This window comes from Leucopleurus acutus, assembly GCF_964270905.1.
Source record: "Leucopleurus acutus genome assembly, chromosome: 12".
NCBI lineage: Eukaryota > Metazoa > Chordata > Mammalia > Artiodactyla > Delphinidae > Leucopleurus > Leucopleurus acutus.
In genome coordinates, this window is record NC_139154.1 from 6174484 (window position 1) to 6197254 (window position 22771).

The window sequence follows — 22771 nt, forward strand, 5'->3', positions numbered from 1 at the left end:
CTCGAGTCATAAATTAACACAGTAAAAATTTTTTTTAAAATCATGTGCTATTTATGTGGTTAGAATCTTAGATCCAAGACCAGTGAGGTTCCTGGGCATTTCCCAGTCTGTAACCTCCCTTGCTTCTGGGTCTATAAGCCCCATCTCAATTTCTTGTTGCAAGTTACCGGTCCTGAGATGCTGCTTGCAAAACTCAGCTGCCTTCCACTTCTTTTCTAGCAGGTGCATTGCCCAGAGGGGTAGTCCTTGCCTGGTGAATTGCCAAAGAAACCCATCTGTACGGCTCTTTGTGTAGTGGCCTCCCAGATGTCCCTGCACTGATTACCTGCAGTGGGTAGCATTGTCAACAGAAAGCAAGGGAATGATGCTTCCGGAATTCTTCTTCTTTTATTTCAATGCAAGAATCATTTGATGCTCATGTATGGTAAATGGATTTTTTTTCCCTAGCAGCAATTATTGCCTCAATGGTTGACATTTTCTACTCTCATGGCTTAAATTCAGTGATATTACAATCTCTAAATAACTGTGAAAAGTCTCAGCTTGACTTTTATGACATTTTCCCCTTTGGAACAGTTTGGCACAATAGATCTTAAGTTTGCAAGAGCACGATGAAGCAGTAATGAAACACAATAGGATCCTACCAAATGAGGTTGTTATGAGTTAACTCTAAATACTCCCCGAATGCTTCTACCAGGAAGGCTTTCCCTCTTAGTCTTACTATCCATTCCTAGCTTAAAGCTCAGATCCAAATTCAACCCTTCTAGATTAAACCTTACAGAGCATAATGTAAAAAAAAAAAAAAATCAATTTTGTATCTGATAGATAGAACCAGAGTAGATACTTGCTAAATCTCTTGCAAACTGTGTGATTTTTATCAAGTTGTGTAACCTTTCTAAGAATCAGTTTTCAGCCATCTACCTATCTATGTATTTATTGATCTATCGATATAGCTGTATATAGCTAAATATAAATATATATACACATGTATATATACATACATTTATGTGTATCTTTTGTGAGGATTAAATAAGGTAATGTGTGTAAAGTAACCGGTATATGGGAAGGTGTGCAAGTATCCTGTCCATAAGGACAACGACCTGTTTAAGTGTCCATTATTATGGACAGGATATTTGCCAGAGCCCATCTAAGCCAGTATCCAGACAAGGAATGGCATTCACTGGAAAGACTTTATGTACAAAGTAGGGGAACAAGGTAAGGAGAAAGGCATAGCTGGCTCAGGATGCAGCCAACATTCATTAAAGAGGGATAAAATGTCACAGGTAACATGAAATAAACCCCACTGGTAGAACAAAAACGCAAAACTACTCACTTTGAACTCCTATAAAAATAGGTACTCTATTAATGAGTGCTTCATTTTTTATGCACTATATTTATTGCTTTACTTACATGATTGCATTTATTCTTCCTAGATAGTAGTAGATATTGGTCCATTATTCAGAAGAAGGAACTGAGGCTTAGAATGGTTGAATAATCTGGTCAAAGTCTCAAGAGTGTAGAACTGGCTGAGTTGTTATGAGAAAACATTTCCCTGATATTAGCACCTGGCTCTAAAATACACAAATAGCAAATGTGAGGGTAGTATCCATCAGGGAACTCCCTACAATCTAAACTTTCAGAAAAAGAAGAGTTATCCACTGAAGATAGAGAGATGTGGGGGGCTACCAAGAGTGAAGACAATAGCACAGGGGACCTTGAGACATACAATTCTCTCAGCATTTCCAATATCATGGTCTGAGCTAAAACCCATGGCTATGTGCCTATGCTTCCATCCAACATTAACTAGGGCATAAAGTTAATTACTTGGGTCCTAGAGGCTCCTAAAATACTTTCATTTAAATATTCAGATAATTGAGGCAAAAATACTTTAACATGAATTACTCTGATAATGATTTCCATTTGCCTCTATTCTCTCCAGACACAGGGGTCTTTACTTGGTCTTTTTTAGGAGAATCTCTACACTTCCTGATGTTTCCTTTTCTCATCCCCCTTCACACTCTCCTTACCTTGGTCATGGTTAAATACGAGGCAGTTGCTGCCAATGTCCCTGCCACTACCCATGGTATATGGCATATTAGATTTCTGTAGGCCAAAACAACTTGCAATTGGTAGAGTCAAGTTACTTTCAATTATCACTGAATATCAATGCAACATTAAGGTAAAGGTTATGATATGCAAAATGGAAATTCCTTTTAGCAATAGTAACTGTATCACCTTGTCCACAGCTTGATATATCATGCATATTGAAGGTGTAGCCTTCTCTGCATATTCTGATTTAACATTGGGTGGAATGGTGGCAAGGGTGAAATGTAAGTAACACATAGGACATTGCATCATCAATGGGGAACAAGATTGGGAAGAACATATCAAAATGTTTTATTCAGTCATGTGCATAGTCATTATTCTCTCAACAAATATTTGTTAAGTGTCTTTTATATTAACAGTATTCAGCAGTGTTTCTTGAAGTTCTGTAGCTCATGGCTTTCAGACATCTCTGGTATTTTTTAAATGCACTTTCCTTGGTTTCAACCTAGAATTTTTATTCTGTATCTCTGGGGTTAGAGCCAATGAATTGCCCCAGGTGATTCTGATTCACTCTTAACCATTGTGCTATGTGCTGGAGGTAAGAAAAACAAATTATTCTGATTGTGAAAGAGGATTTAAGCTGGTTAAAGACACAAGCTATACCTAAGTTGAGAGAGATTTAAATTCTATAGATTTGAGTATAACAGTCAATAATAGCTCTTGGAATTTAGAAGAAGGAGTTAGAACAAGTTTGAATAAATCAGGAAGGCACCAAATCTGCATAAAATATTTTTAAAAAGCATATTTTTTAAGACATTAGAGTTCAGATGAGGGAGCCAAGAACTGAGGAATCAAGGTTTTAGAAAGAAGGGAAGCCCACTGAGTTGTGACCAACAGTTTGCATTTTGCTTTTACCATCAGGATATTTGCTTAATCTTTTTTTAAACTGAGGTAAAATTTGTATAACATAAAATTAATTAACCATTTTAAGGTGTACAATTCAGTGGAATTTGGTACATTCACAATGTTATGGAATTGTCACTTACATTGAATTCCAAAACATTTTCATCATTGCTAACAGACCTTGTATAGTCACTCCACATCCCCAACTCCCAGCCCTTGGCAACCACTAATCTACTTTCTATCTATATAGATTTACCCATTAATGATATTTTAAATTAATAGACTCATAAAATGTGTGTCTTTTCTGTGTCTGGCTTTTTTTACTTAGCATAATGTTTTTAAGGTTATCCATGTTGTAGTATGTATCAGTACTTCATTCCTTTTATAACTGAATAACATTTCATTATGTGGATATAGCACATTTTGTTTATCTATTCACCAATTGGATATTTGGGTGGTTTCTACCTTTTGACTAGTGTCAATAGTACTGCTGTGAACATTTATGTACAAGTATTTGTTTTAATACCGGTTTTCAATTTTGAGAGGTATATACCTAGGAGGGGAATTGCTGGACCATATAGTAATTTTATATTTTACTTTTTATTTACTAACAGTTTTCCAAAGTGGCTACACCATTTTACATTCCCACCAACAATGCACAAGGCTTCCAACTTCTCCATATCCTTGCCAACACTTGTTAATTTCCTATTTTAAAGTAATACCTGTACTAGTGGGTGTTATGTGGTAATCGTGGTTTGGGTTTGCATTTCCTTAATGACTAATTATGTTGAGCATCTTTTCATGTGCTTATTGGTTATTTATATATCTTCTTTGGAGAAATATGTATTCATATCCTCTGCCTATTATTTAATTGGGTTATTTATCTTTTTTCTTGCTAAATTGTAATAATTATATTTTCTGGATACTAGACCCTCTTCAGATAGATGAAGTGCAAATATTTTCTCCTGTTCCACAGTGGTATTTTCACTTTCTTGATAGCATCCTTTGATGCACAAACATTTTTAATGTTGATGATATTCAATTTTTTCTTTTGTTGACTGCTTTTTGGTGTCTTATATTCATTCATTCTTAACATGAGGTAAGTGGCTGGGATGCAGAGTAAAAGCAACTGAAAGGTGAAGCTGGGTTTTGTATTCTCACTGCTCTAGAGAGAAAAGAATTGGAAGGAAAACCTCCAACAAGGAGGCTGTTATTTGGAGGCAAAAAAAAGATTAGATCAAGCTAAACAAATAATACAGCCCACACTCTAGTCAGCTCAGTCACTGATTAGCTAAGGTGAACTGCCCCTACTCCAACTGCCTGACAGAGGAAATGTTGAATCCCATCTATAGGAAAGTTGTACCATCCAGAGTAGTACATTGTACAGATGAGTAAACAGAAGCTCAGAGAATTTAAACAATGTGTATATAGAACTTGAATACAATGTTGTACACATTGAACATATATAATGTTATAAACCAATGTCACCTCGATAAATTTTTTAGAAGTATATGAAAATCTTGGGTTCGGTTTCTGACTCTGCCACTAAATAGCTGAATGACCTTGAATACATGTGTACTTCCTACACATGACAAGCACACAATCAAAAATTACCATGAATACCCAAAAATAGGACCAGAAGTTAAAAAACAACAACAGAACTGACACACAGGTATTCTAGATAAAAGATATTAGCCAGAGAACATAACTGTGATTAAATATTCAAGAAATTGGATTAAAAGATGGAGAATTTCACTAGAGGACTAGAATCTATTTTGTAAAAATCAAATGGAAATTCTGTAACTGAAGAACACAAGTAACTGAAACTGAGAACTGAACAAAAAATATAATTAGTGAACTGGAAGATAGGTCAGTAGAAAATTCACAGATTTAATCAGAGAGAAAAATATTAATAATTCAGAAAAGAGCATAAAAGACATTTAGGACAATGTGAAACAATCTTACATAAATGTGATTAGAGTCTCAGATAGAAAAAGAAAAAAATGAGCAGGAGCCATGTTTGAGGAGATAATGGCCAAGTATTTCCCCCAAATTGAATGACATCAAATCATAGATTCAAAAATCATTACAAACCCTAAGCAGGATACAAATGAAGAAAATCACACTGGGGCACGTCATAACAAAACTGCTGAAAAACAAAGACAAAAGAACAACCTCAAAAACATCCAGATATCAGAGATATCTTCACTCTTCTTCACTGCAGAATTATTCACAGTAAGCAAGATATAGAAACAACATAAGTGGTTCTTAACGGATGAATAGATAAAGAAGATATGAGGTGATAGACAGATAGATAGATAATAGATATAGATAGATGTAGATAGATAGATAGATAATCTTAAATGTTCTCACCAAAAAAAAAAAAGGTGAATATGTGAGGTGAAGGATGTGATAATTACCTAGATAAGAAAAATTCTTTCACAATGTACACATATCAAATCATCATGAGAAACAGGTGCACTTTAAAAACTTAAAATTTTGTCAATATACCTCAATAAAGCAGAAAAAAAGCAGACAGAGGGAAAAATACAAAATATCTACAAATGAGCAAGTATAAGACTGCTAATTTCTGAAAAATGGAAGCAAGAAAAAAATAAGTAATATCATTGTGAAATTGGAATTCTATCATCCAGTAAAAATATACTTAAAAAGAGAAGAAGGGGATATGAAACCTCTTGGAATTGCCTACACAGATATGATTTCTCCTTTGCTGCAACCCTGAATTCTGGCCTTTTCTTGATGCCAGGTCAAGACCCTCCTTTTATTTATTCTTCTATTGGGTCTCATTATCTTAGCATCATTATATTCTAAAACAGCAAAGGAAGACTAAATTTAATGAGGACAAAACACATTTTTCTTCCTATCAAGGGGTAACCTTTGAAATTGTCAATTCTACAATAAATACTCCAAGCTTGAGTATGATATTATTCCAAATAACTGGAAATTCTTTGTTTCTGGGAGAAAAAAAAAAAAGCACTTTGTTGAAAATTTTCTCTTAAAAAAGAACAAGTAAAAGGAGGACATGTCACATAAGATTGGTAAAGCAGCTAAACAGAAAGCTTTGAAGGCCAAGGGTCAAAGCATTAATTTCATGAAATCAAAGCAGCAGCAAATTTGTCTAAATAGTCTACATTTATAACTATAAAAAACTTCATTGTACAGATGAGTAAACAGAAGCTCAGAGAATTTAAACAATGTATTCAAGGTCATTCAGCTATTTAGTGGCAGAGTCAGAAACCGAACCCAAGATTTTCATATACTTTTTAAAAATTTGTCAAGGTGACATTGGTTTATAACATTATGTAAGTTTAATGTGTACAACACTGTATTCAAGTTCTATATACACTATAGTGTGCTCACCACAAAAAGTTTAGTTTCCATCTGTCACCATAAAGTCGAACCCCTTTCCCCATTTCCCCTTCTCCTAACCCCCTTCCCCTCTGGAAACCATTATTCTGTTCTTGTCTCCGTGTGCTTGTTTTTGTGTGGCTTGGTTTGTTCATTTATTTTGTTTTGTTTTGCTATATATGCCATATCTGAGTGAACTCATATGGTATTTGTTTTGCCCCATCTGACTTATTTCACTTAGTCTAATACCTTAAGTTCCACCCATGTTGTTGCAAATGATAAGATTTCAACTTTTTTTATGGCTGGGTAGTATTTCATTTATATAAATATACCATATCTTCTTTAACCATTCATCCATCAGTGGGCACTTAGGTTGCTTCCTTATCTTGGGTATTGTAAATAATGTTACAATGAACATAGGAGTGTATATATCCTTTTCAAATTAATATTTTCATATTCTTTGGATAAATACTCAGAAGTGGTACAGTTGGATTGTATGGTAGTTCTTTTAATTTTTTAGTACTCTCCATACTGTTTTCCATAGATATTATTAAAAGAAATAGAAGGTTATACAAGGAAATGGAAAGCTATCCCATGCTCATGGATTGAAAGAATTAACATTGTTAAAATATCCATATTACCTAAAGCAATCTACAGATTCAATGCAATCCCTATAAAAATTTTCACGAAAATAGAACAAAAAATCTTAAAATTTATATGGAACCGAATAGCCAAAGCAATCCTGAGAAAAAAGAACAAAACTGGAGGTATAACACTTCCTGATTTCAAATTATACTACAAAGCTATAGAAATCAAAACAGCTTAGTATTGGCATAAAAACAGATATACAGATCAATGATACAGAATTGAGAGCCCAGAAATAAATCCACATATATATGGTCAATTAATTTGCTGCAAAGGAGCAAAGAGCATACAGTGGGGGAAAGATAGTCTCTTCAATAAACAGTGCTTGGAAAACTTGACAGCCACAGGCAAAGACCACAACTTTACACCATATGCAAATATCAACCCAAAATGGATTAAAGACTTGAACGTAAGACCCAAAGCCATAAAACTTACAGAAGAAAACATAGGCAGTACACTCTTTAACAAGGGTCTTAGCAATATTTTTCTGGTTATGTCTCCTCAGGCAAGAGAAATAAAAGCAAAAATAAACAAATGGGACTCATCAAACTTAAAAGCTTCTGCACAGCAAAGGAAACCATTAACAGAACAAAAAGACAATCTGCCAAATGGGAGAAGTTATTTTCAAATCATATATCCAATATAGGGTTAACACCCAAAATATATAAAGAACTCATACAACTCAACAACAAAGAAAAACAAGCAGGCCAATTAAAAAATGGGCAGAGGATCTGAACAGACATTTTTCAGTTCACTTTCTGTTTCATCACTCAGAGACTCCTAGGTAGAGTGATTGTATTACTAAAAAACTCCTGACCCAAGCCATCTTACCTACAGAACTTGAATTGTGACATAGATTCATATGTGTCCATTTTTAAATAACTACAAGGTGTCTACTAAAGTTCACAGTTATAGCTATGAGATATCATATGCTGTTATAAATCCTAGTAACACCTGATCATTTATTTTGCTGAGTCAGTTAACTTTAAGGTTTTGAGTATGGCCTGAAGAGATGAGACATAAGCCCAATAACTTTTGATACAGAAGAAATGTGTTGATGAAGAGAGCTAACTGAAACCTGGTATTGGGATGGGGCAGGGGTTTGCACAAGAAGGCCAAGTACAAAGTTCCTGGGAGAGGGGTGTTAGGACATCTATAGGGAAATCAAAGGACCTGGAACTTAATTCTGAAGAACTTTCATGCACTTTTAAAATGTATGTTTCAGTCTTTCCCATGTAGCTTCATATGTTGCATGACCCAATTCTGTTAGAACCCCCCACAGGGCCCTAGTGTGGCCCCTCTGGTAAGAGAAACCTTATTTCAAAGTGATGTCTGAGATTCTTTGTGCTGCCTGCCTTCCTGGGATCCACATATTATCATTCAGATAAACTTATATACTTAGCCCATGATTTTATAGGCATAGAAACAGTAACAATTAGGGCCAATCAGGTCGAGGGTCAGCAAGAAGGTGAATGCTAAGTGGGAGCAGAAACCCTGTGTGGGAAGTCATTAGAGAGCATCATGGTATCCATTTTCTCAGGATTAGGAGCAGGTGCTCAGCCCTAGGAGTTGTTCCACCATCACTTAGCCCCTATCTCCTCAATTTCAAAAGGCTGAACCCCAAATAAATATTAAAAGTATGTTGTGGCAGAGAGAGGGCCTGAACCAGAACTCTTGACTCAGTCCAGGGTCCTTTCTATGGTAGCAGTTTTGTGGTTCCCAAATGTGGTATGGGGACCCCTGAGCATCCCCTAAACCCTTTCAGGGCATCTGTAAAGTAAAAAATATTTTTATAGTAATAAAGAATTATTTGCTTTTTACACTCTCCCTCTCTCCCAAGCATATAATGATATGGCTCCATGGTATGTGATGACATCATCACTCTTACAGGTAATGGGTGTGTGCTTGAGGGTTCTTGTGATTTAAAAAATTTCCACTTTAATTTCTAATATGCTCAACATCAACAAATACAATGTACATAGGCAAAAGCTCTTTAGACTCCTCAATAATTTTTAAGAGTGTCAAGGATCCTGAACCAACATGTTTGAAAAACACTGTTGTAGTTGAACAAATATTATTAAGCTGATATTAAGACTAAGACACAATGCTGAGAGTTTTCTTTGCCCTGAGAACAAAATGTCCTATCCTACTAACATTGGTATGAAGTGTTCATAAGAGGAAAAGGTCATATATGTTTGTAGTCAGTAACAGATCCATGGAAGAGATAGATCAAGAAGTGGGTCTGGAAGGATGTGAATTTCAACAGGCAGTAATCTGGAAACCGAGTGTTTCTGACTGAGAGAAAAGCACAATCAGATGCTCAGAGGCAGCACAGACCATGGAGCACTTCTGGTATCAACCAGTTCTCTTAGACAAGAGTGTCATGTGCATGAAAAGAAATAGTAGGGAAAGCCAAGAATATGAGACGAGATTAGGGTATGAGGAGGTTTGAGTTCCAGACAGAGGAATGTGGATTTACTTTTAATGATCATGAGAATTCATTGTGCAGATGAGACAAAAAAAAGAAGCTTCCCACTATTGCAAATAGAAATTTCTAACAAGACATCAACTTCTTATAGTTAAGGTACTAATTAAGGGTATGGGTAAAGACTTTAAAGGGAATATATAAAAAGTCAAAGGGAAATGTATAAGAGAGGAGCAAAGAAATACACCAAAAATTAAGCAATAAGATCCATCTCTGATCCTGACCAGCTGTTTGACCGTAAGCAAATATCTTTACCTCACTGGATATCAGATGACCATAATGCTCACCTAATTCCCAAAGTTACTTTGAAGGTAAAGTGAGTAAATTAATATCAGTCAAGCTTTGAACATTATAAGATTATATATAGAATGTTTAGTTACCAGAGTCTGTGTTGTCAGTCTCAGAGAAAGGCATTGCTATAACTCAAGATGATGGGAAGCCAATGAATATAAACATGCACAGGCCTGAGGAAACCACAAGACCCTTTTCACTTTTTCAGAGGAAAGGAAGGGAACAATATTTCTGAATATCATGTCTTCCTTGGGAAGATCTTGGGAAAAAATAATAACCTCTCCTGACCCTATATTGAAATCTACAGCAGAATGAATACCCTGGCCCTTTAAGAAATCCTTCTCTCTAACTTTACTTTGTTTAATCAGCTGGGGGTTTTGGGGGGTATTTGTTGTTGTTGTTGTTTTGTTTTTTATTTTTAGTTTTTTTGCGGTATGTGGGCCTGTCACTGTTGTGGCCTCTCCCGTTGCGGAGCACAGGCTCTGGACGCGCAGGCTCAGCGGCCATGGCTCACGGGCCCAGCCGCTCCGCAGCATGTGGGATCTTCCCAGACCGGGTCACGAACCCATGTCCCCTGAATCGGCAGGCGGACTCTCAATCACTGTGCCACCAGGGAAGCCCGTTGTTGTTATTTTTATAAATTTATTTATTTATTTTATTTTTTGCTGCATTGGGTCTTTATTGCCGTACACGGGCTTTCTCTAGTTGTGGTGAGCAGGGGCTACTCTTTGTTGCATTGAGCTGGCTTCTCGTTGTGGTGGCTTCTCTTGTTGCAGAGCACAGGTTCTAGGCTCGTGGGCTTCAGTAGTTGTGGCACATGGGCTCAGTAGTTGTGGCTCGGGCTCTAGAGCACAGGCTCAGTAGTTGTGGTGCACGGGTTTAGTTGTTCTGCAGCATGTGGGATCTTCCCAGACCAGGGCTTGAACCTATGTCCCCTGCATTGGCAGGCGGATTCTTAACCACTGTGCCACCAGGGAAGCCCTAATCAGATGGGGTTTTTTTGTTTGTTTGTTTATTTTTTGCAGTACGCGGGGCTCTCACTGTTGTGGCCTCTCCTGTTGTAGAGCACAGGCTCCGGACGCACAGGCTCAGCGGCCATGGCTCACGGGCCCAGCCGCTCCGCGGCATGTGGGATCTTCCAGGACCAGGGCACGAACCCGTGTCCCCTGTATCGGCAGGCGGACTCTCAACCACTGTGCCACCAGGGAAGCCCCAGATGTTTTCAACAGATGACACACATACATGGTAAAGATTTAGACAAGCAAACAAACAGAGTATGTAGTTAAAAGTACCATAAAGTTAAGAATAAATCTAATTGGGTAAAGTAACACTTTATCAGAATGAAGTCCAATGGAAAGCTTCCTGTTGGTCAGAAGAAAAGGTGACAATATCAGAGGGAGGAACGGCAAATGGAAATAGAACATGGATTATGCTACATTGATTCCTTCCATCATCTTTTCATAGGATGATTACTTCCTGCCTTTATCGAGTAAGGATCATGTTATATGGAATTTGAAAAGAAGTTAGCTGGTCATACTTCAAGGTGTTCCCTGGCTACGGAAAAGAATATTTAAGAATCAAAAATTGTCTGTAAGACTCATAAACATAGAAAGAAAACTTATGCTTACCAAAGGGGAAAGAGCAGTGGAAGCATAAATTAGGAGTTTGAGACTAGCAGATACAAACTACTATATATAAAATAGATAAACAAGGTCCTACTGTATAGCACAGGGAACTGTATTCAATATCTTGTAATAAACTATAATGAAAAAAAATTTTAATTAATATCCAAGGGTGGCTTTTGAGCATAGAAAGAAATCTGTTTTATTTATACTTATCTGGGTTTTAAACTAATATTAGTTGATTAAAATCAGTCATAATTTTAAAACTTGGTTTTCTTTCAGACTTTAAGTTTAACTAGCAAGACTTGTTATTCTATTTATTAATTTAGTAATACGGGCATAAAATAAAAACAATTTATAAATGTTCATTAACTCAAAAAAAAAAATGCCTGCAGAATGGCAGCATGGTGGTCCGCAAATGTGCCAGTTCAAGCTTGCTCAATCCTCTCAAACTAAGCAATGACTGTAGGAGGTCAGGTGTGGTCCAGCTAGGCTCAGCATTCTCTTCCTTGCCAGAACCCATAATCTAGTCTCGGCAAGCTTCCACTCATCCAATATCTCTTCCCAAATGCGCCTGCAAACATTGCAAATCATAGTCACAGCTTTTGAACATCTAGGTATCCCCTAACATTCCTGATACATCTTCCATGATACATCTTCCATGATACATCCTGATACATCTTCCCCTATCATTCCTGATACATCTTCCATGATCAACACTCCTGATACATCTTCCATGATCACAGCTTTTGAGCATCAAGGTATCCCCTAACATTCCTGATACATCTTCCATGATCAAGTATTAGTAAAAGTAGACAAAGGGGTTCCCCCCAGTAGCAGGTGAATTCACCTTTAGCATTCTAGACTTAAAAACTCAGTGGGATTTTCATTCCCCCAAAGATGTGTAGTAATCACTAGTGCTGTTTACCAAATATTCCCAATTCATTTTCCATGTGATGGTAAATTACTCTCCAGGTCCTTAGGCATCATGAAATGTGAGCCAGAGAAACATAGATTAATTCTGGGCAAAAACTGTAATCACAAGTGTGTGATTTAGCACAGCTCTTTTCCCCTCTGCTATGGTGAGTGCCACATTCTATATAGTAGCAGCACCACCAGCCTGGATCCTTGACTAAGGATGGCAGAGCATAACTTCCAGCTGATTTAGGGTCAACATTAGGTTGGGGGAAAATAAACCTATTTGTTTCAAGACACTCAGATTTAGGGGCTATTTATTACCACAGCATAACCTAGCCTAGCCTATCAGATTGACAGGGGCAGAGGTGAGATAGAAGGTGAGACAGGAGACAAAGGCAATGCCATGAGAAAACAGAGGAATAAGATCAAGTGGGAAAATAACACAGGATTTTATGTCAGATAAATTTAAGTTTTAACCTCTCTACTGCTTCCTAGCTGTGTGATCTTGGGAATGTTACTTAACCCTCTGAGCCTGTTTCTTCATCAGCTGTTTTGATAAATGAATTAACATATGTAAAAAGCTTGTCCCAGTATCTCTCACACTGTAGGTACTCATTACATTTAATTTCATCCCCTCTCCCCCCTCCCACCAACCCACACACACCCCCAAGATGACACCACAAAAAAAATGGAAGCCTCTTATATTGTTTATAAACAGCCATGGTTGAAACTTCCCTTCCATAGGTTAGGGACTATCTCTGGAATAAGAATTCTCCTTTACTGTTCTTAATGCTTTAGGGTCAAGGTCTCCAGCTAAAAATTCAGTTGTGTATACTATATAAGCCAAGTCATTACAGGCCCAAGAAGCAGATGAATTTATACAGTACACTGTTACCACTAAATCAACACAGTGCAAGAAGCAATCCAGGACAGGTAATCACTCTCCTTGGGCCAAGCTAGAATGCAAATGAAAGGCAGAGAGGCAGGTCAAAGAGGATTGAATGTCACTGAGAAAGTCATTGAAAATAGCTGCCTCCTCACTGCATCAGTCTTAATTCCTCATGTGACTTTGAGCTGGAGAGGAAGCACTAAGTCTGAAGGTACCTTGGGCATGCATGGGGCACCACCCCACCACAGCAAACTGTGAACATTAAAGTCTTTCACAGTGTAAGGTCTTGGGGAAAAAAAAGAAACAAAACTACCAGGGAAAGTTTTTAAGGTAGGCAGACGAGCTAAGTTGATTGGTAAACAAGAGGAGTAAATAGGAAATGCCCCAACTAACTATTCCCTAGCAAGGTAATTGGACCACTACCAAAACAAGTCTTTTTGAAAGTTCATAACCATGTGTCCTGTTAGGTTTATAGAATGACTTACTTATGAGATGCTTTTTTATTCCGCAACATACATTCAATGAACAGGAACTTGTAATACGTTTGCTGTAAGTTCCAACAAGTCTATTGTCACTACCCAGGGCCAGTCTTGTACTTAGGAGATCTACAGACATGTCATATGTAACTAGTAGGAAAACCTACTGGTTTAACACATACAATTTATCTTTTGCTAACTAGCCTATGTTAGTTTTTGAAATCCATCGGGTGAAATAATGTTCTTTTCAGCCTGCAAAGGAGTGATGTATTAAAGCAATTCAGCACCTTAGTGGGAATTTGGGTTGTCTTTTGGAGAGATGCTGAAGAACCGTCAGCTGCTTTAGGTTGAACAATATCTAGAGGTAAAACATTTCAAAGACATTTCACTTCACTGGAGCCTAGCTAAGGCTCTGAGAGAATGTAGCCTCATTCTCCATCAACTTCATTTTATGTCAAAAATAGATTTCACATGTAAACTAATGTGAACTTTATGAACAAAGGGGGGGGGTAAGGGTAATCGTTTGGGTAGGAGAGAAAGAGGCAGAAAATACTTAACTTTTGCTTAAATTTTGTTTTGTTTCTTTTCTTGAAAACTCCATGATTTTAGCCTTTCTCTTCAAGATCACCTCGATATCTTGAAACTTGTGTCAGATTTATATGGCAATATTCCTTGGTATGTGCAAAATAAATGTTTGCAACCTGCAAATGGGAACTCATAAAATAAGATGGTTCTGGTTATTTTTGCAATCAGAGATAAGAAAGAAAATGATTTGGCTCCTTTGTAGTTCTTTTAGCCTTAGCTATGTTTCACTTTGTCCTCTCTGTCCCCTACCAGGGGAGCCCCGGAAAGGTAATGTTTCCTGGGTCCTGTGAAATGTTTCAGTAATGGCCGTTGTAATTCACAGCATGATTTGTCCCTGGTCACTGGCAAGCATGATGGATTATGATTACTGCACATTTAAAGGTTTTCCCAAGGTTATCCAGCGAGGGTTAATGTTCAATTCACCCACAACAATTATGAGGTGGAGAAGGAAGCTTCTGTTAGACATTCTGCAGCTTTAACCAAAATGAAGATAGTCTGTGCTCTTAGTAGAAGCCTCATAACCTGCTGGAAGACAAGGGCTGTGTTTGGCTTACACATAGTAGGTAGTCATGGGTCTATGTCCCATGGAGGACAAAGTAAGGGGATTCCTTAAACAGATCATCAGATAGCTTACTTAGGAACTACGCAAAGTGAGCACAAGATATGTCATCTGCAAAAGAGAAAAAAGAGGCAGATTTATAAAAGGCACACATCTTCCCACAATATTCAGAATTAAATTCATTCAATTAATTATGATGTTTTCATACAAGTGGATCACAGGCTGACTAGAAACAAGGATCTTCTTCCTTGTATTAGGAATAATGACCTACTTTTCTGTGTGTTGTGTGGCCTGTTTGGTGTAAGTTGTCATTTCTTAATTATGCTCTTTTCTTGGGCTTTTCTCTGCCACAGCCCAGTGAATGCCAAAGGGGAGGAGAAGATGGAGGGTTGTTTCTCAGCAGGAACATAGTCTATAAGTCTTGTTCATTTTGGGCTGGCTGATTCTGGTTTGTCTAATTGGTAGAGGGATTCTGAAGGAAAACTAGAAGCAATAGCCTGTCCTTGAGTACAGGGATAAGATTCCAGTGTCATGGGAGAGTCATTAGAGATCAAAGCAGATAAAGAATTCATTCATTCAATATGCAACACAAATTGGGAGCACACAATATAAGCTGCTTACAAAGAAGGATATTCTACCTTGATATAACAACTATATCAGGAAGGGAAATAACTAGCAGATATTTTGATATCTATGTAAAATATATAGTATGTCAGATATAGTTGTTCTAAGAAGAAGGATGAGTTGTGTTGCGCAAGCAGAAAGTGCAATTTAAAATAGGATGATCAGAGAGACCTTCAAGATGTCAGAGAAGTAAGAAACGGAGATCACATTCCTCCCCACAAATACATCAGAAATACATCTACATGTGGAGCAACTCCTACAGAACACCTACTGAACGCCGGCAGAAGACCTCAGACCTCCCAAAAGGCAAGAAACTCCCCGCCCACCTGGGTAGGACAAAAGAAAAAACAGAGACAAAAGAACAGGGATGGGACCTGCATCTCTGGGAGGGAGCTGTGAAGGAGGAAAAGTTTCCACACACTAGGAAGCTCCTTCAATGGTGGAGACAGGAGTGGCGGGGGGGAAGCTTCGGAGCCACGGAGGAGGACGCAGCAACAGGGGTGCAGAGGGCAAAGCGGAGAGATTCCCGCACAGAGGATCAGTTCTGACCAGCACTCACCAGCCCGAGAGGCTTGTCTGCTCACTGCCGGGGCGGGCGGGGCTGGGAGTTGAGGCTCGGGCTTCGGAGGTCAGACCCCAAGTAGAGGACTGGGGTTGGCTGCGTGAACATAGCCTGAAGGGGGCTAGTGCGCCATAGCTAGCCAGGAGGAAGTCCGGGAAAAAGTCTGGACCTGACTAAGAGGCAAGAGACCATTGTTTCAGGGTGCACAAGGAGAGGGGATTCAGAGCACTGGCTAAACAAGCTCCAAAGACAGGCGCAAGATGCGGCTATCAGCACGGACACCAGAGATCTGCATGAAACGCTAAGGCTGCTGCTGCAGCCACCAAGAAGCCTGTGTGCAAGTACAGGTCACTATCCACACCTCCCCTCCCGGGAGCCTGTGCAGCCTGCCACTGCCAGGGTCCTGTGATCCAGGGACAACTTCCCCGGGAGAACACACGGTGTACCTCAGGCTGTTGCAACATCACGCTGGTCTCTGCCACCACACGCTCACCCCACATTCCATACCCCTCCCTCCCCCTGGCCTGAGTGAGCCAGAGGCCCCTAATCAGCTGCCCCTTTAACCTCTTCCTGTCTGGGTGGGGAACAGAAGTCCTCAGGTGACCTGCTTGCAGAGACGGGGCCAAATCCAAAGCTGACACCCAGGAGCTGTGCAAACAAAGAAGAGAAAGGGAAATTTATCCATGCAGCCTCAGGAGCAGTGGATTAAATCTCCATAGTCAACTTGATGTACCTGGCATCTCTAGAGTACCTGAATAGACAACGAATCATCCCAAAACTGAGGCAATGGACTTTGGGAGCACCTGTAGACTTGGGGTTTGCTTTCTGCACCTAATTTGTTTTTGGTTTTATGTTTATCTTAGTTTAGCATTTAAAGTTTATTATCATTGGTATATTGCTTCATTGATTTGGTGACTCTCTTCCATTTTTTAAATATATATATATATAGATATTTTTTTTCCTTTTTCTCTTTTTGTGAGTGTGTACGTGTAGGCTTCTTTGTGTGATTTTGTCGGTATAGCTTTGCTTTTACCATTTAACCTAGGGTTCTGTCTGTCCGTTTTTTTATTTATTTATTTATTTATTGTATAATTTTTAGCACTTGTTATCATTGGTGGATTTGTCTTTTGGTTTGGTTGCTCCCTTCTTTCTTTCTTTTCTCTTTTTTTATTACTTTTTAATTTTTTAATTTTTAATAGTTTTTTATTTTATTTTATTTTACTTCATTTTTCTTTCTTTTTTTCTCCCTTTTCTTCTGAGCCATGTGGCTGACAGGGTCTTGGTGCTCTGGCCAGGTGTCAAGCCTGTGCCTCTGAGGTGGGAGAGCCGAGCTCAGGACATTGGTCCACCAGAGACCTCCTGGCTCCATGTAATATCAAACTGCAAAAGCTCTCCCAGAGGTCTCCATCTCAACGCTAAGACCCAGCTCCACTCAACAACCACCAAGCTACAGTGTTGAACACCCTATGCCAAACAACTACCAAGACAGGAACACAACCCCACCCATTAGAAGAGAGGCTGCCTAAAAACATAATAAGATCACAGACACCCCCAAAACACACCACCAGACACATCCCTGTCCACCAGAAAGACAAGATCAAGCTTCACCCACCAGAACACAGGAACCGGATCTCCACCAGGAAGCCTACACAACCTACTGAACCAACCTTAGCCCCTGGAGGCAGACACCAAAAGCAACAGGAACTACGAACCTGCACCCTGTGAAAAGGAGACCCCAAATACAGTAAGTTAAGCAAAATGAGAAGACAGAGAAACACACAACAGATGAAGGAGCAAGGTAAAAACCCACCAGGCCAAACAAATGATGAGGAAATAGGCAGTCTACCTGAAAAAGAATTCAGACTTATGATAGTAAGGATGATCCAAAATCATGGAAATAGAATAGAGAAAATGCAAGAAACATTTAACAAGGACCTAGAAGAACTAAAGAGAAAACAATGATGAACAAAACAATAAATGAAATTAAAAATTCTCTAGAAAAGATCAATAGCAGAATTAATGAGGCAGAAAAATGGATAACTGACCCGCACAATAAAATAGTGGAAATATCTACCACAGAGCAGAATAAAGAAAAAAAGAATGAAAAGAACTGAGGACAGTCTCAGAGACCTCTGGGACAACATTAAACACACCAACATTGAAATTATAGGGGTCACAGAAGAAGAAGAGAAAAAGAAAGGGACTGAGAAAATATTTGAAGAGATTATAATTGAAAGTTTTCCTAATATGGGAAAGGAAATAGCCAATCAACTCCAGGAAGAACAGAGAGTCCCATGCAGGATAAATCCAAGGAAAAATATGCCAAGACACATATTAATCAAACTATCACAAATTAAATACAAAGAAAAAATAGATCAGGAACAAGACAACATTGTCCACTCTCACCAATATTTTTTAACATACTTTTGGAAGTTTTAGCCACAGCTATCAGAGAAGTAAAAGAAATAAAAGGAATTCAAATTGGAAAATAAGAAGTAAAGCTGTCACTCTTTGCAGTTGACATGATACTGTACATAGAGTATCCTAAAGATGCTACCAGAAAACTACTATAGCTAATCAGTGAATTTGGTAAAGTAGCTGGATGCAGAGTTAACGCACAGAAATCTCTTGCATTCGTATACACTACAGATGAAAAATCTGAAACAGAAACTAAGGAAACATTCCCATTTACCACTGCAACAAAAAAGTTAAATACCTAGGAATAAACCTGCTTAAGGAGACAAAAGACATGTATGCAGAAAATTATAAGACACTGATGAAAGAAATTAAAGATGATACAAACAGATGGAGAGATATACCATGTTCTTGGATTGGAAGAATCAACATTGTGAAAATGATTATACTACCCAAAGCAATCTACAGATTCACTGCAATCCCTATCAAACCACCACTGGCATTTTCTACAGAACTAGAATAAAAAAATTCACATTTGTATGAAACACAAAAGACCCCAAATAGCCAAAGAAAGCTTGAGAAAGAAAAACGGGGCTTCCCTGGTGGCGCAGTGGTTGGGAGTCTGCCTGCCAATGCATGGGACGCAGGTTCATGCCCTGGTCCAGGAGGATCCCGCATGCCGCGGAGCGGCTGGGCCCGTGAGCCATGGCCGCTGAGCCTGCGCGTTCAGAGCCTGTGCTCCACAACAGGAGAGGCCATGGTGGTGAGAGGCCCATGTACCGCAAAGGAAAAAAAAGAAAAACGGAGCTGGAGAAATCAGACTCCCGGACTTCAGACTATACTACAAAGCTACAGTAATCAAGACAATATGGTACTGGCACAAAAACAGAAATATAGATCAATGGAACAGGATAGAAAGCCCAGAGATAAACCCATGCACATATGGTCACCTTATTTTTGATAAAGGAGGCAAGAATATACAATGGAGAAAAGACAGCCTCTTCAATAAGTGGTGCTGGGAAAACTGGACAGGTACATGTGAAAGAATAAAATTAGAACACTCCCTAACACTATACACAAAAATAAACTCAAAGTGGATTAAAGACCTAAATGTAAGGCCAAACACTATAAAACTCTTAGAGGAAAACATAGGCAGAACACTCTATGACATAAATCACAGCAAGATCCTTTTTGACCCACCTCCTAGAGAAATGGAAATAAAAACAAAAGTACACAAATGGGACCTAATGAATCTTAAAAGCTTTTGCACAGCAAAGGAAACCACAAACAAGATGAAAAGACAAGCCTCATAATGGCAGAAAATATTTGCAAATGAAGCAACTGACAAAGGATTAATCTCCAAAATTTACAAGCAGCTCATGCAGCTCAATATTAAAAAAATAAACAACCCAATCCAAAAATGGGCAGAAGACCTAAAGATATATTTCTCCAAAGAAGATATACAGATTGCCAACAAACACATGAAAAGTTGCTCAACATCACTAATCATTAGAGAAAGGCAAATCAAAACTACAATGAGGTATTACCTCACACCGGTCAGAATGGTCATCATCAAAGAATCCAGAAACCAGAAATGCTGGAGAGGGTGTGGAGAAAAGGAAACCCTCTTGCACTGTTTGTGTGAATGTAAATTGGTACAGCCACTATGGAGAACAGTATGGAGGTTCCTTAAAAAACTGAAAATAGAACTACCATATGACACAGCAATCCCACTGCTGGGCATATACCCTGAGAAAACTATAATTCAGAAAGAATCATGTACCACAGTGTTCATTGCAACTCAATTTACAATAGCCAGGACATGGAAGCAACCTAAGTGTCCATTGAAAGATGAATGGATAAACAAGATGTGGGGCTTCCCTGGTGGCGCAGTGGTTGGGAGTCCGCCTGCCAATGCAGGGGACACAGGTTCGTGCCCCGGTCCTGGAAGATCCCACATGCCGTGGAGCGGCTGGGCCTGTGAGCCATGGCTGCTGAGCCTGCACGTCCGGAGCCTGTGCTCTGCAATGGGAGAGGCCACAACAGTGAGAAGCCTGCGTACCGCAAAAAAAAAAAAAAAAAAAAAAAAGATGTGGCCCATATGTACAATGGAATACTATTCAGCCATATAAAAAATGAAATTTAGTTATTTGCAGTGAGGTGCATGGACCTAGAGACTGTCATACAGACTTGAAGTAAGTCAGAAAAAGAAAAACAAATACCGTATGCTAACACATATGTATGGAATCTAAAAAAAAAAAAGTTTCTGAAAAACCTAGGGGCAGGACAGGAATAAAGATGCAGACATAGAGAATGGACTTGAGCACACAGGGAAGGGGAAGGGTAAGCTGGAACGAAGTGCGAGAGTGGAATGGACTTATATATACTACCAAATGTAAAATAGATAGCTAGTGAGAAGCAGCCACATAGCACAGGGAGATCAGCTTGGTGCTTTGTGTCCACCTAGAGTGGTGATATAGGGAGAGTGGGAGGGAGACGCAAGAGGGAGGAGATATGGGGATATATGTATATGTATAGCTGATCCACTTTGTTATAAAGCAGAAACTAACACACCACTGTAAAGCAATTATACTCCAATAAAGATGTTAAAATAAATAAAAGAAAATAGGTTGATCTGGGAAGGTCTCACTGAGACCTTTAAGCAAAAGGTCCTAAATCAAGTGAGAGAACAGAACAAGCAAATAAAGAGAAAGTGTTCCTGGCAGAGGAAATAGCAAGTTCAAAGACCCTGAGATGCTAATATGTCCCATTTTCAAGGGACTTTCAGGGGAGGCCTGTGTGGCTGGAGCCAAGTAACAAGGGGTAGAATAGTAGGAGATGAATTTGAAACCTAATGGGGCAGGGAGATTATGCAAGGCTGTGTAGACCATTGCAGGTCTGTGGCGGAAGAGTGCCAGGGCCTGACTTTCCTGACGAGTCAGCTGAGAATGTACCAGAGAAGGCAAAGGGATGCAGAGCAACTCCTAGAAGATGGTTGCAATAATCCAGGCAAGGGATATGTGGGCTTTAGAGACAGAGAAACTAAACTGGCATCGCTCTGGCAATTAGAAATTATGCACTATGTGGCAAAAGCACAAAGAGGATGAGCAATTTATGTGAATTATCTACTATTATTAGAATCTGCAGTGTACAGATGAGAAAGTTTTACACATTGGTTTCATTATATAGGTACTGAGGAAAATAATACTATCTACCTAATAGACCTGTGGTAAGGACAAAATGCCATAATCTTGATGCAGTGTATGTACTCAATAAAGGATGACAATAGTTATTAGTATAGGGTTTGATTAAGATGGACAAAATTTTGTCCACACACTACCTACCTTTGAATGTAGATTGATGAAGCTGGTATTCTCCATCATCCACTTAACTTAAATTTTTAAATCAAGAGAAAAAATTAACACAAATCTAAGAAGCAGACTTTCTACATTTAATAAAAAGACTCCTTTTGACAAATTTTTCCATGGCCTTTGCATAGAGCAACTAACATCTACATTTATCTGTCCTGGCATTTTTCTTCTATTCCTATTTCCTGTTCAGAGCTCTTTCTTTACAACCTGAATTCTGTTTCATCTCATTCTTCTGGGGAAAAATTTATGGTCCTTCCACACTGCTCAGAATTCCCTTCTGCAATAATCTTTTTGTAAAAGCATCACCCCATCTTGTCCAGGGCATCATCCCAGCATTTCTGTCTTTAGCTACTCCCTAGCCAGACACTGTCAAGATTTCCTCCTTTTTTTCATATTTGCTGATTTACTTGGAATGGGCTCCCTATTCTTGTAACCAAGACTGATTCTTCTTCCATACCACTATGGGCTCCCTGAACTTGGAAAAGAGAAGACATTTTAGACACCTCCTTCCTCAGACACACCACAGGTTCATTAGACAGGGAATCAGCTTATGCATGAAGATGCCAGGAATGAAACTCTGTACCCTTCCCTCCACCCTGAAATGGAACATGGTTCAGTTGGGCCACTCAAGGTAAAGTAGTCTACTTGGAAAAAAGTTCACCATCAAGCACTTCATTAACAACAACAACAACAATTAAGGTTCTATATCCAGCCTCTTGTGCCATAGGGTACAAGCAAGTTAGATCCTTTGTTTAGATAAGGTCCTAATGATCTAAGGGCAAGATGTTTTGGTTTATTTTGTTTTAGTTTTTGTTTTTGGTTTTTCCTTAAAAGAGCTGGATGATGTTAACTTGAAAAAGAAAATCTTTTCCTGCCAGATTCTCCCCTAATCTTAGATGGGGATAACCTCTAACCCTACCTATTAAAGTTTAAGCACAGAGACTGGCTGGCCACTAATACACCCAGAACAACCTCTAACACAGCCAAATAATTCTTCTCTAACCACTGGGGAAT